At 48.5% G+C, this 15,902-nt stretch overlaps 1 protein-coding gene and 1 pseudogene across 3 annotated transcripts in view; one reads left to right on the plus strand and one right to left on the minus strand.

The window, feature by feature from the left end:
• LOC149352608 (complement receptor type 2-like) overlaps window positions 1-15,902 on the minus strand; it is a 353,632-nt gene that overhangs the window by 233,929 nt on the left and 103,801 nt on the right. The gene's annotated exons all lie outside the window — the stretch shown is intronic.
• On the plus strand, window positions 11,710-13,218 carry LOC149352611 (uncharacterized; annotated as a pseudogene).

Below are 15,902 nucleotides of genomic sequence, written 5' to 3' on the forward strand. Positions count from 1 at the left end.
TCCTTAGCCGCGCAAAATGCGCACAACTCTATTTCAAATTACCTGTGGGAAAGAGCGAAGCCGCTGATCCCTTCGAAGCTCTCGAATTTTCGTACTTGAAACAGGTTTTAGTGCAAGAGCTTTTGCCTTCACGCATAGCCGGAAATTCTGAAAAAGCGCATTTTTTCGACAGGAAGTTGTTTACGAACGCAGTTTATTTGTATATAGTAAGATTGCACAATAACAATAAATATATCCACAGATCCCTCCTCGGGACGCTTGTAGTTTTCTGCAATTGATTGTCAATAACGTACCCCATTGATTATCGCAGTTTTATCTACGCAGTACGAGCGCAAGGCAAACTATAAAAGCAAAATATTGCTACACATCGGAAGATTAATACCATTCCCATGAATATACTCATAAATGCACCCTACAATATTTCACAGTTGCCTTACAGTTTGTGGAAAACCCGTTTCCCCCATTCGTTTTAGACGGGGACTACCACCATCATCATCATCATCGTGCGTCAAGACAGTACCTGCTGGGCGAGGAGGGAAGTCTCCCTCATGGGAGAAGCGGAAGAAGAGACGGGAACGCCACCTCAAAGGCTACGCGGAGCCGGTGAGAGTCTCTTCGGGATCCGGCCAGCGGGAACCGGCCACTCCCGAGAGCTGTGTGACGCCCAGGCCCCTACTGCGTACACCGTCACCGCCGTGATCACCGGAGCAATCACCGCCGCACGCCCCTACTGCGCTTGCGCGCCTGACGAAGGAATCCAAGACGGATAAATCAAGAGCACACGGGGAGGCAGTCATTTGGCAGCGACGGCAGCATCCAGCGAACATCTCTTGATCTGCTATTTCAACTGTGCAGGTTAGTTTGTTCCCCTATTTAATGTACGCGTAGTGGTGCTTGTGCTGCTGTCGCTGCCAAAGACTTGTATATTTTGCTGTATTGCAGGGTTTATTGTGGTTTTCTGCTGTAGTGGAAACAATGTCCCATGTCTGCTTCACTTGTGATGAAGCATTCCATGAAAATGAGGGGCGTGTAGCTTGTTCTGAGTGTGTGCACGAATACCATTTTGGAAAATGCGCGGGAATAGCTGAAAAGTCATTCAAAGGAAAATCCGAAGCTGCAAAGAAAACATGGCGATGCCAAAATTGCTGGAGCTCGGTACAAGGTGGTAGCAGCACTGATGAAAACAAGACTGACATGGATATAAAAGCTATCCTTGGATCTATTAATCTAAAGCTAGAATGCCTACCTTCCCTCGCCGCTCGAGTAGAAACTATGGAGGAGTCTGTTACGCACATGTCTGACATTTTTGAGGAACTGAAAAAAAAAACGATTTGCGTGCAGGAAAATGAAATTAAGGTACTTAGAAAGCAAGTACAGGAACTGGAGATGAAGGAGGATGAGAACCAATCTGCTCAGGCTCAGCTTCGGCGGGAAGTGAACGAACTTGAATTTCGAAATAGGCAGCTTAATTTAGAAATCCATGCGGTGCCTCTCGTGCAAGGTGAAAACTTGCATAATGTGCTAAACGGAGTTGCAGACCAGCTGGAAACGCCACATTTGGTCGAGCATGACATTGCCTCGGTACACAGGCTACCCGCACAGAAAGACAAAATTCCCGGAATAATCGTCCGTTTCACAAGGCAGTCGACAAGGGAATCTTGGTTAAGTAAAAAGAGCAAGCTAAATGATAGCCATCCACGCATCTTCATCCAGGAAAACTTGACCCGTCACAACAGAGACCTGCTACAAGCAACAAAGAATTGGGCCAAAGAAGCTGGTTTTAAATACGTGTGGCATACGCATGGAAAGGCTCTTTTGAGAATGTCTGATGGTGCAAACGCAATTCACGTTAGAAGCCGTGATGACCTCGACCGCCTTCTGCCCAAATGATGCGACCAGCCAGTATCATTCCTGAACAGAGAAGCTAGAGATGGATGAACACGATTTCTGTTCACCAGATGACTAGAACAATGTGGTATCTCATTTGGGACGTCATGCGTTGAAATCTGTGCATTTAAACGCCAGATCTGTCCGAAACAAAGCACTTCTGTTAGATGAATTCTTTAGCCAATTTTCTTTCAATTTTTCAGTTATCATGTTCAGTGAAACATGGAGCAAAAATGAGAGTGACGTTTTTAGAATGGAAGGCTATAATACACATTATCTCAACCGACCTTGTGGTTGCGGTGGTGGTGTTGCAGTTCTAACTTTAGAACAAATGGACTGCGAACTTGTAGACGCTTTCAGTATTGTAACTCCCGATTACGAAGTTCTATCTTTATTTGCGGATAAAGTACTGTATTCGGTTTGTTATCGGCCGCCAAGTGGGCATGTTCCAACATTTCTTGAATTTTATGAAAGCTTTCTTTCGTTTGTTGTGGAAAGCAGGTGCATGTTGGTAGCTGCAGGTGATTACAACATTGATATGGGTATTGATACTCCTGTTTGTACGAATTTTACCAATATTCTGCTGTCAAACGGGTTTAAAAATGTTATAAATAATCCAACAAGAATAACAACTGATTGCCAGTCAGTATTGGATGTCTTCATAACAAATTTTGTATTATCGGATGTAAAAGCTGGTGCATTAGCATGTTCTATTAGTGATCATCTTCCGGTGTTTTTTGCCTAGATGTTGCCAGCATTCCTAAACATCCGCCTGCTGAAAACCTTTACCAGCCAGTAACTAACGCGGCTCTCGATGCATTCAGAACAGAATTGATTCAAGTAGACTGGCGAAAGGTGCTGACTTTGGTCGATGCTGACAATGCTTATCATGAATTTTTAGATATCTTTAAAGGTTTTTACCAAGTTCACTTTCCTGTAAAAAAGCGCCAAAGAAATAGGAAAATTCGAAAACCATGGGTAACATACGAACTCTACCAACAAATGAGAACAAAAGACAGGCTGTTCAGAAAATTTCTTCGCACGCGTAATCTTGATGACTTGACGATTTTCAAACAATATCGAAACAAACTAACCAAGAAATTGTGCATTGCGCGCAAAGATTACTTCTCATTTTTTGTGGATGTCAAAAATGCACCGAGCGCACTGCTTTGGGACAAACTAAATAAGTTACTACGTCATCATCATCATTTATTATCCCTTAAGGGCCCTGGTTTGGGCATTACATAAGGGGGGGGGGACAAGAAAGTATGGCCATGGTCATATTTATACATAGAAGAAAAACACAACGAGGCATGGTGATGTACGTGCATTTCTATGATCCGTGCATTTTGAAATATAGGGAAAACAAACGGACGAAAATTACACAGGCAGTTATGCTCCGCATACGTCGTGGTAATAGCAGGAGCTACATGTTCAAACTTACTATTCAGGGCAAGGACTTGCAAGGGGCGGAACTGGCTGATGCTTTCAACACTTTTTTTACAAATATGAGTACACAAAGGTAGTTCCCACAACTCATGTCAATATATGAACAGGAGGAATGATAGAACTTTATTTCTACAGCCAGTCACAGTGCAGGAAGTGATTTCAACAATTAGAAGTTTAAACAACAGCAGTAGTAGGGATATCGATGAAATTCAAATGAAACCCGTCAAATACGTCGCAGATGTAATTGCACCAGTTCTTGCGAATATTTTTAATATGTGTTTAACTACGTCTATATTCCCAGTAAAGTTGCAGGTTGCCAAAGTAGTAGTGCTCTTTAAAAAGAGGAATCGAAACGAATTGGGCAATTATCGGCCTGTATCTATATTGCCGATTTTTTCAAAGGCTTTCGAGAAAATAATTCATTGCAGGGTTTTGAATTTCATCGAAACCTCTAATGTATTAACACCTTACCAATTTGGTTTCCGGAAGAATATGTCAACTGAATTAGCCTTGCTTCACCAAAAATAATATATTTTAACACAATTTGAGAACAAGAAAATCGTGGTTGGCTTATTTGTTGACTTCTCCAAGGCTTTTGACTTGGTCAGTCATGAAGTTTTATTGAATAAGTTGAATATTTACGGTGTACGTGGATGTGCGTTACATTTACTACGGTCATATTTGTCCCACCGACGACAAGTAGTACAAATTAATAACTCTCGATCACACGTCCTACCATTGGCTTGTGGTGTCCCACAAGGCAGCATATTGGGGCCTTTGCTCTTTAACCTTTATATAAATGACATTGTTAATATTAACCAGGATGCCAAATTTATCATATACGCAGACGATACCAGCATATTTTTCTCTGGTAATAATATCGATCAACTTATCTCTAGTTGCAATGACACACTAGTTCAACTACAACAATGGTCCTCCTATAATTCTATGGTAATTAACGCAAATAAAACAAAAGCGGTTATCTTTAGGGCAAAGAATAAGTCACTCCTTCCTCATGCCGATATTATCTTTAACTCTCGTCCTGTTGACAGTGTTGACCATTTCAAAAGCCTTGGTGTGACATTTACTGCTCACATGCCCTGGGAAACTCATGTGAACTTACTAGTGACGAATTTAGCTCGGATAACTGGAGTAATTGGTCGTCTCAGATACATTCTTTCTACAAAACTTAAACTATAGATTTATAATTCACTCTTTTATTCACATGTTAACTATTGCCAACTTGTCTGGGGTACAACTACATTCTCTAATCTACAAAAAATTTATGTCATGCAGAAGCGATACCTACGTCATGTGTACAACGCTGGTTATAATGCAACAACTGCAGGTTTTTTTCATAGAGCGCATGTCATTACGGCTCATAAACTATATCTCTACCGTCTGAGTACTAGATTTAAATATGAAGTAAGATATAACATACATAACCTTGGTACTCTGGCATATTTAGAAAAGAATGAACAATATTATGCTACAAGACATGGAGAATGTTGGAAAATCGTTGCACCCCGTTTGAACTCTGGCATAGAACGCGTATGTTATTCTTTACCATCACTGTTAAACCATTATCTGTCTACTAACTTTGATTTACTTATTTGCTCCACTGCTAAGCTTCGCTCTATGTTTACTGAGGACGAATAACTGATTTTACTTATCCTGGGATTTCATTTTTCAGACCACTTTGTTTTGCTTCTGTTCTGCACTGATCAAATGCTTTCATTTTCTTTTGTTTGACTGTATGAATTGATTGCTGTTGACCAAACGCTGCTCATTAATTGGGGCGACGGACTCGTCAAGCCGCCTATTGACGGCTTTTTTCCGTCGTCCTCCATCTGTGTACTGTACACGGTGGAAATAAAGTCTTCTTCTTCCGTCTAAGCGGTCGCATGTTCGTGCCCAGTGTTCGGTGTCGAGTGTCTTGCAGTGGGAGATAATGTCGTTGCGGATTGATTGTATTCTGTCGCGGAGCTGTGTGTTGTGTGGTTGTGTAGCAAATCTGCGTTGGAGACGTTTTGTCCGCTTCCACAATCGTAGAAGGTGAGGATCAGGGTTGTCACGGGGAGTAGGATTAGAAATTTCACGTGTTGCCCGTGACTGGGTGTTTCTGAGATCATCGACCCATGAAGCGTAGTCGGAGGGGTTAGATGGGGGTGGGGGTAAGAACCGGCGAAAGTCTGACCACGAAGTGTGTCGCACCTTCGCTCTGCGTCGGGGGTGTTGTGTGGGTATGTTGATGACAAGGATGGAATAGTCGCTAAGTAGGTATGTGTCAGTATTGTGCCAAGTAACATGTGGAATGCATAGAGCGAAGGTCAGGTCGGGTGTGGTGTCTCTGTGATAGGAGGAACCCTGTCTAGTGGGGCGTAAAAAGTCATTCAGCAAAGAGTAGTGTCGAGAGTATATATGATCGTGGAGCAAACGCCCTGCTTTTTGTGTGGTTGTGTAGCCCCACTGTGTGTGTGGTGCGTTGAAGTCGCCTGCCACAAGGAGCGGGGAAGTGATGGTTTGGAGGAAGTCGAAAAGGTGGGGTAGAAGGGAATGCTGTTTGGGGGGGGTTGTAGAAGTTAACGAGAATGGTGGGAGGGGATGTAGGTGCAAGGAAGAGCTCGACGGCAACTAGAAGCTGTGCGAGTATATCAGGAATTTGGAGGACTGAGAATTTGAGGTCTCTTCGGATATATGTTGAGACCAGCGGTGTTGGATCCGTAGAACTCGCATGAATCGCTTTGTATCCAGGGAGGGTGCGTTCGCCTCTGGTTTCCTGGAGTAGGAGACCAGAGGGGGGGGGGGGGGGTGGAAGGGTGAGGAGATGCTGGGAAAGGGGCGTACGTGCCGTGCGGGTGCATCGGCAGTTCCACTGGAGAAAGCTATGGAATGGGGGGCGTGCCATAGTCTGATATGTCCTCTGGGTGGGGGCTTTGAGGACGGCCACAGGGCTTTTTCTTTTTAAGGAGTGGGGAGTCAGATGGAGAGGAGAGGGCTGTAAGTGTGTGCTGAATTTGTTCTATGAATTCCGCCTGCTTGGCGGCGGCGTTGGAGAGTGTAGTGACCAGAGCTGTGAGTTGAGTTATCTGCAGCGTCTGTGCCTGTATTTGTTGTTCCAGGGCCTCTTGGCGTTGTGGTATGGTGTCAAAGAGGGAGGCGAGGTGGTTCATGCGTGTCTCAAGGGCCTGCATGTTAAGTTGAAGCTGGGCTAGGGTATCGGGCTTATCGAGTTGTTGTGGGGGGGTAACGGAGTGTGCTGGTGCGGGTTGGGGAGTTGAGGGAGTGGGAAGTGGCCCACCTGAATGCTGTCGCGAGCGAGGCTGGTGGTTCTTGGCTCAGGACACTGGCGGCATCCGTACTGGAGGATGGGCTCCGGGTGGAAGTAGGTTCTTGGAGTCGGCTTGGTGCGGCAGTGTTGGGCGTCAGGGAGCATTGTGCTGGTGGCCGTGGAGGTCCTTGCAGGATATCTGCATAGGTCTTGGTGGTGGCAGTGTGAATGGTGAAGGGAAGATGCCTGCCAGGGGAGTGGTTTGGAGTGGTTGCGGGAGTTTCAGGGCTGTTGCCCGACAGATGGCTTGGTGGTGGGTCACGGGGTTTCGCCTTTGCAGACGGCTGTGCTCGGGCTTGATCCTGCTGCTTGCGGACCGGGCAGGTGTCGGCGAAGGTAACGTGGTCCTTTTGGCAGTGCAAGCACCAGGGCGCACAGGGATGGGCAGCGTTCGGGTGGACAAGGGTGGTCGTACAGGTAGGACAGAGGGCTTGGGTGGAAGGGCATTGGAACTGTCTGTGCCCATACTGAAGGCAGCGAAGGCAGCACAATGCCCGGGGACGGTGTGGGTAGCAGCGGTACGCTATTTGTTCGAAGTAGATAGTTCGTGGGACGGTGCGGCCCTCAAACGTAACCAGGACAGTGTTTGTGGATCCCATCATTCGTACACCGATAATAGTGTGGGTCCGGGAAGAGATGCCAGCCAGGAGTTGGGAGTGGGTGAGCCCGCTGCGGTCGATCTGGAATATTCCGCGGGCTGAGTTTGCGGGGGTGAGTTCGTACGGGGTTAGATGGTGAGTAGTGGAACTCGGAAGCGATGAGACGCCGGTTTCCGATGAGACGCCGGGGCCCGATGAGCCGCCGAAGACCGCTGAGACGCTGGAGACTGATGAAACGCCGAGAAGGCGTTTCGCAGTGTCGTTGGAGTTAGTCCGAAGAATTATAAGCCTTTGGTCCAAACGGGTGTGGACAGTAATTTCGGCACGTGCGTGGTCAGCGAGGTGTGCGGCAGTCGTGATAAGGTGGAAGATATGACTCACCGGTGCAGCTATGAGTGAGGCAAGGAGATGAAAGCCAATCGAGATGAGCGTGTGTCGATGGCGGGGTGTCTCGGGAAGCTTGCGGGTTTTACGGCCGTGCATAACCGTGGTGAATGGGGTAGGGTCATCAACGTCTTGAAGTGGAGTCATCTTGGGCAGCAATGCAGGAGTAGGCAAGGCTTGTGGTGAAGCTGGAAACGTGACCGGCGCAACGCCGTCTTCGGCGAGTTCCATCACCTGCATAGGTTGTGGCGTGGCGGACGCGGCGTCGGTGGTAGGCTTACCGTGGCGTCTGACGCTTCATACTTTCAAAAGAGCGCTCCGTGGTGAAAAAAGGTCAGATTCCGTAAGTATTAGTATTGGGTGAAAGCTGCGAACTTGCCGGGAAGGATGTTGAAGATATTTTGGGGCGACAGGCAAAAATTCCAGCCAGTTGGGGTAGATGAGAGGGAGCTCGATGCGAGGCGGTCTGCATCCGCTAGGCGCCGGCGAGAGAGTCCCGGGCGGATGAGATTAAGCTGATCCGATTAAGCTCATCCGATGATGAGATTAAGCACATCAAAAATCATCCTGGTACCTTCTCCGCTCCCTTCTCGGACCTCAACCTCATCCCACACCCACTCTTGAACGCCTCTTCGCCTCCCATACTCCAACAGAGGTTTTCACTGACCTCCAACAACTTTATTTCCCACCCTCACAATCCTCTTTAAACTCACCATATCATGGTCCAGCCCTTCCCGCACTAGACATCCCCTTCACGCACACAGAACTTGACACAGCACTTACGCGCTGTAACACACACTCTGCCCCCGGTGCAGACAAAATCACATACAAAACTCTCAAGAACCTTCCCCCTGAGGCCAACAAATTTCTTCTTAATGTCATCAACGACGCCTGGACCTCTGGCACCCTGCCAGTGGACTGGACATCGTCCCTGGTCTCATTCATACCGAAACCCAATAAACCCTCCAGCATCAATAACCTCCGTCCTATTTCCCTTACCTCCGGCGCGGGCAAGCTCATGGAGCACATGGTGCTTGCCCGCCTCACTTCCCATCTTCAAGCCACCGACTATCTCCCCCACACCCTCATTGGATTTCGCCGAGCACTATCCACCGAAGACCTTTTCCTACTCCTTCAACACACTTTCTTTAACTCAAATGCCTCAGACGCTGCGCAGGTCAAAGCCTTAGTAACTGTTGACATACGCAAGGCTTTCGACTACATATCACACGACCACATCCTCACCATACTAGCTGATACGCAGTGCGGACACAGCATGCACAATTACATAAGAGCTTTCCTCTCCCACCGCTCTGCCGGTATTCGCTACCTCGACAAACTGTCTAACCCAATCCCACTCACTCGTGGCACTCCACAAGGTGCCGTCCTCTCTCCCATCCTCTTTAACCTAGGCATGGTCCCACTCGCCCGGGCCTTAGCCGATATTCCCAACCTTCATTTCGTTTTCTATGCAGACGATCTCACCTTGTGGGCCACCGCTGGCTCACCGGGAGAGGTCCAAACCACACTCCAACATGCACTTAACACCATTTCCTCACACCTCTCCCAAGCGGGCCTGCAACCCGCTCCGGAGAAATCAGAACTTTTACTCATAACACGCAGTAAATATCAACGGATGATGAACCCCTCCATCTCCCTCACCCTTGCCGGACAGCGCATCCCCCGCGTCGAATCTTGTCGCATCCTGGGTATGCCACTCAACTACAACACTTTAACCTCTGCCATCAATCAGTCCATACGCACATGCCACTCAGTAACACACTTACTGCGCCGCGTAGTTTTAAAACATGCCGGCCTCTCCGAGACACACGCCAGCCGCCTTGCTCAAGCGCTGGCTCTGAACAAATTCCTGTACTACATACCTTAGTGCCCACTTACAAGTACACAACAAGACAAACTAACCCGGTCCCTCAATACACTATATAAAGCAACACTAGGACTCCCCCCTCAGGCTTCTACAGACACCCTGTACAGAACAGGCCTCTTCCACCCTCTTCAAGCCCTCCTTAACCTGCACTGGGAGAGACAAATCATCCACCTGTACAGTACACCAGCTGGACGGTGGATGCTTTCCCAGACTCCCTACACACCCATCTCTTTCCCAGACCCACCGCAGTCTCCGATCTATCCCCCTAACCTCCGCCTCGCACCCATTCCACGCAGCATGTCCGCACACACACACGCAGGCCGCCGCCAGGCATACGCATACAACCACAAGCCACCTTTGGACGCTGCGGCGGTGGCCTACACAGACGCCTGTCTCACGGAAACCGCGGCCTCCACACCAGCCGTCTTCCTCCACCCTTCCCTCTCTACAACCAGCACTCACACAACCGGTCCATACACCTCCCCACCCTCCACGCTCGCCCTAGAAATACACGGGATCGCCGATGCCATCACACACTTTGCCACCCTACCCCCCGCCCCCCAATACGTTGTCTATACAGACTCGCAGGCAGCTCTGCGTGCCTTCCATGAAAGAGCCCTCCCTTTCCCTACTCGATCGGCCTTAGATGCCGCCCTCTTAGAATTAAGCCCACGACCGGTGACCCTTCGGTGGATCCCTGGTCACATGGGCATCCCCGGCAATGAGCTGGCTCACCAGCTTGCCTGCGAAACTATACACCGGGCGCCGGGGATCCCATGGACGAGCCCACCGACGGAGCAGGCGGTCAGGGCTTACAAACGCACTGTCGACGAATACTACGCGCAGCAAAAATTGGATTTAGCTGATTTACCACCACCGCACCCATCCTTATCGACCCGTGAAGCTCGCATTATTCGCCGAATACAGTTTAATCTCCTACATACACCAGCCAAACTTTACCTATACCGGTACACTTCCACACCTCAGTGCCCTAACTGTCCACACACATATGCAGACATAGAACACTGCCTTACACAGTGCCACGCAGCCTTCCAGTCCCCCGTCTATCCTTTCCCCCCACCCCCACCGTGGCCCATCTGGCTCGCCTCCCTGGATCTGAGACTGCAACGTGCTCTCGTCGCTTTGGCCCAGGATGTACTGAACGCCTAACAAAAAGGATGTTCGAATAAAAAATGTCACACCACCACCACCATCTTCTTCCGTCACGAGCGGTTGCAGCCGCACGCTCTCGTCACCTTCCGCGGCAGGCGCACGGAGATCTGTTGTGCCTTGCCGGTGGACTTCTGGTTACAGGCAGCGAAGCGAGCGCAGCAAACGCGCGCTCTCCTCACCTCCCCCAGCAAATGCTCGGGGATGGCTTTGCCCCAGGAATGCGGAACGCACGGGAAAAAACGGCCGCCATTGTCGGCGCGTACAAACGTTCGCCTCGTTGATGCTTTGTAGGTAGCTGGCCCGCTCTCTGTATTAATTGCAAATGTAATAAATAACACATGAGTGTTCATGATTTGTCGTCCCTCCCGTTGTTCCGTCGAGCACGAACCCCTCTGCGGTTAGCGAGCGGGAACGCTGCATCCGTGGAGTGGGAGTGCGGGGGCGGGAGAGCTGTTCTTATATATGTTCATATATTATGTTACACAGCATGCATTCAAAAAGTACAAAAATGCAATAATCAGTGTTGCTGCCTTTTGCCTCACTATGCATGCTAGCAAAATCCAATTTTTGGACATGTTTTTGTTTTTGCGATAATTGCCCGCGAATTTATTGTTCTTATTCCGTAGGTCACAAGCTGACCTGCATAAATCTGAGGCCAATACGGGGCACAGTACTCAATTTGCGAGTTATCAATGTTTTCGTGAGAGGAACGTCTCACTGTTCAAAGTGAAACATTGCTTGCAAAAATTACAAATGGTTTGTTGACTTTTACACCTCTTGATGACATCAAAATAGGTTTCCTGACAAATCAGGGTGGTAAACAGAATTTTATTTCATTAGATAATTATTTTTTTTTTCGAGGGTGGTGTCGTGACTTATTCTCATGGTGTGGGAGGTGTAGTTGTTTGGAAATTGCTTAACCGTAACGGCACTGATTCCTCTTTTCTCTTCGCAATAATGTGGCTATTTCAGACATTTAAAGCGAACACAGCACCCACATGAACTCTGCACTGTCTCCGAGCGAAACATCGGCGTCAGTGTGCCGTGCTGGAGAACCAGGTAAGCTGGGTTTCATGCATACTTGCATACGTCTTTTGACAACGGTGACAACTGAAAGCCAATTGGACTGCTTCCTGTGACAGCTGCTGTCTCCGGTGGACCTGCTGCCAAGGTGTACATCCTCGGCCTGTCGTCCCAGTCATAGCAACCCTTCCAAGAATGTGATTGTTATTTCGAATCTGTTAGAGCAGCTCGAGGAGTTATGGCTGAGAAATATGCTTCAATTCCTTGACAGTGTGCTTTGAATATGAATATCATGCCTGTTGTATGCTGAACCAGGCTCGTTCCCACACCAATGGCTTGGTGATGATTCAGTGTTACTGTTAACTTCTTGTAGGATTTAGTTCTTTATTTGGGCATTGTTGGGTTTCTGGCTTCACTTTCAGAACTGTGCTGTCGCTATATTTTGTTCTTTATATATATATCCTATGATTGCAGCTGACCACACATATGCACGACGAAGCACTAAAGCAGCGCTTCACCTCTGGAACCTGGCCTGGCAGGAGAGGTCACAGCACTGTCGCAGACTGCTGATCCGTCACGACGAGCTCCGCTCAATGGTTCGCCTCTTTCTTATGAAGGTTAGTGATTTCTGGCACACTTTCGCAGTACTGTGCACTTCTTGGTGCTGCCAGATTACATGCAGCTATGACTAAACCAGACGTAGCAACTTATTGCTCTTCCGTCAAATCTCTACCCTGCAGGATCTTCCACCTGCCGGCCTCTTAAAAAAATTCGAGCCAAGCTCAGACAACTCCGCAACCGCAGTAAAAGGCTACAAGGTCTGCTGCTTCAGCGCCGTCGCATGAAGACCACTGCCGAATTTTTGGAGAGTCTGCATGAGCATTTAACCCCAGCTGTTGCTGCTTTTGTTGAAGCCCCGTTGAAGATACGCAATGTGAGCAGATTTGGCCGTCGATGGCGCAGCCAAAACAAATCCTTTGGTTTGGGCTTGTTCTTCCACAGCCCAAATGGTTACAGATATTGTAGAGCGCTCCTAAAATTTCCACCTCTTAGGTCTCTGCACCTGTGGCTTGCACGCGTGCCACCGGTGGTCGGGTTTTATCCTGACGTCTTTGATTTTATAGCAACGGGCAGAGTTTTTTCCACGGCAAGAGTGGGCTTGCACTATAATTTTTGATGAAATGCAGGTTTCAGAGGAGCTCCCTTACTACCCAGTGTCCGACAGATCTGAAGGCCTTGAAGAGTACAGTGCAGTGCAAGGTCCAAATCTTGCGGACAAGGCACTTGTGTTCATGGCCAAAGGAACATGCACGCCGTGGACGCAGCCTCTTGGCTATTTCTTTACAGATAAGGCAGCGCCTGCGACTGTTCTGCATGACCTTCTTTTCAAATGCCACAAAATGTTGGTTGGAGCTAGACTGCAGCCTGTGGCTGTGATTTGTGATAAGGGGAACCAAAATGCTCTTTGTTTTCATAACTTGTAACCCCTGAAAATCCGTACTTAAGTGTAATTGGTGAGCCACTCTTTGAAATTTTTGATGCACCACACTTTCTCAAGTGCTTGCGCATTATGTTTTTCAAGTACGACTTTAGGGTAGGAAGTGACACAATGAAAAGCTTGATATATGCTTTAGTTTGATCAGATTTGCTTCAAATTACTCCGGTTAGCGACAAGAAGCAGGTCTCGAGGTTGTCCGCAGGCCCTATGTATGGTGTAATGCTCTAGCGTAGAGCAGGTTTGTTGATGCAAAAACTTTTGTAATATTGTCATGCAGGTGTAAATATAGCTGCTGTCAGTTTCAGTATCAGTTTGAGTTGAAGAAATGAAATGTGAAGAGTAGTTCCGGTGCTCTATGCCCCATATGTATCTTGGTGCGCCTATCGGATGTCATTTTTGCCTCAACTGAAGTTGTCAGACCATGTTTTCTGCCCACTTAAGTTTTCCAATTGGCAACATTTGTAGCACGTAAGGACTTTTTCCTGTCTGCACTGCGACCACTGACATGATTAGCCAGCTTAAACAGTACTGCTGTTCGTGCTGCCTGTGACATGCGTTTTTGTTGGTGTGCTTTATCACTGTATTTGTTTGGTTGATGTAATAAACCATCAATATGAAAAAGATACTTGCCGTACATTCTGTTGTGAACTGTGCACATGAGCCAGTGCTTTGTGAATGATACCTTGCTATACTCAGAGACCAAGTACTTGTAACTTGTAAGGGTACTTGCACCAGTATATGCGCTGCTAATTATGCAAGCTCATTCTGTGTCTGGAAGGGTTGCTGCCTTTCTACGCTGCCTTCTTTGCCAGCCACTTTCATTGGGTTTCTAGGCAACAACCTCCAAAAAGGCAACAACCTCTAAGAGACGCAGACTCGAAAATGCGGATTCTACAAAAAGACTGGTTTACAATTCGCGCCAAAAGCAGACGTAAAAGTGTCGTCATTCAACGTCATGCACTCGAAAGGATGCCCCTCAGCATCTAGGGGCGCTGGGGGACTCACGACTGGCCATTTTTTTTTTGGACCAATGGGCGTCTATGGAGTCTTCGCTACCATAGTATATCTACCTTGTTTAATGCAGCACTTGCCATTCTTTCCAGCACTTTCCACTTGCACTTGCCAGCACTTGCCTTAAACTGCAGCGCTTGCCATTCGGCTAGTTAGTTATTTTGCATGCCTATAGGAACCAGCGTACAAAAAATTGCCGACGATTACGTTACTTCCTAATGCCAAATTTCAGCGCAGCTCATCAGCTGTTTCAGCTTTTCGATAGACTGAGGCAAATAATTCGACGGCGGCGACGGTAAACTTCTGCTTCAGCGGCACGCACCTCTGGATTATGGCGGCGACGGCACTGGGCCTCTGTTCTGGCAGCTCGTTTAACAGCAGCGGCAGACGAAGGACTTCCACCGGTTGCCTCGCACATTGCTCAGAAACAACTGGCAGAGAATAAACTGTTTATTTAGGCTGCCGGTTCGCAGTGGCGAACGGCGGCAGCTATGCGTTTCGGTTCGGGCGGCGCACATATCGAAATCCGGCGCTCGGATTGCCGCCGCACAGGGGTGGCACTGGAGGAGGAGCGGAGAGAGCAATTAAGTTGTCGGGTGGTTGCCAGAGATGACGCCAGGAGCGCGCGCAACTATAGAGCAGCGCGCCGCCCCGACTGCGGAGCTGGTTACAACGGAAAACGGCGACGGCGACGCCGCGAAACGCAGGAACGGGCGCCAAAGAGCTGCGCTCTAATACCGAAGACGAACCGCTTGGCGCGGAATCACTGGGCCGTTTGAGAGCCATGCGTCTCACTCACTCGACTGCAACGAGACGTCTGGCGAAGGAGCGGTGTGTAGCTGACACCGCCGACGCGCGCGCGCTCGTTCTACCGCTACTGTGTGACATCATAGTTACTATGCACAGCTGCGCCCCCCACTAGCGCGCCGGTTTCTAAGGAGGGGAGGAGGTTGCGCGTTTACTTTCTCCTTTCCAAGCTCCCGCTCCATCACTGCTGGTTACAACGGACAACGGCGATGGCGACAACGTGAAATGCAGAAAGCGGCGTCTCTAAAAGACAGCACATGTACAACAAGGATGACAAGACAAAGCTCCGTCCTGTCGTCCTTCTCGTTCGTGTGCTCTGCCTCTTTATGTGCAGATTCCTGTAGGCACAGAAAAATTCAGCTTTTACCTGGTGGCCAGATATAATGGTTTCCATGTGGACTGCCAATTTCAGGTTGTTAGGAATGGGCATCCCACCGATGCCACCACTTCTGGGAATGGGCATCCCACAACATTAGAAGAAAAAAGCGGCTGCACAACATCGGCCGCAAGAACTTTACCCCGACGAAGACTGCCCACCTAGCTCTGCGAGCAACTGTGCATTTCTTCCAAGCGACTGTGTATACTGAAACTGCATGCGCATCACAAAGCCAACAGTAGTAGCGTGCGGCAGCCGAGCGGCCGCAGCAACGAACCAGCGAAGACCGGTGCAGGACAAGGAATCAGCGTTTATTTGTCTGACGCTTCTTTTATACGCAGCGGTTGCTTATCCGCTGCTGCTATCAGTGCGCGTCATGGCAAAGTGACGCGTCATGCACTTGGCGCTATCACATTCCTTCCCTACAAGATCTTCGCCTCCACTCATTAGCTGCAGTGGCGGAAATCGTGGGAGGT

Source organism: Amblyomma mixtum, chromosome 3 (assembly GCF_055824585.1).
Source record: "Amblyomma mixtum isolate Tamu chromosome 3, ASM5582458v1, whole genome shotgun sequence".
In the NCBI taxonomy this organism is placed as follows: domain Eukaryota; kingdom Metazoa; phylum Arthropoda; class Arachnida; order Ixodida; family Ixodidae; genus Amblyomma; species Amblyomma mixtum.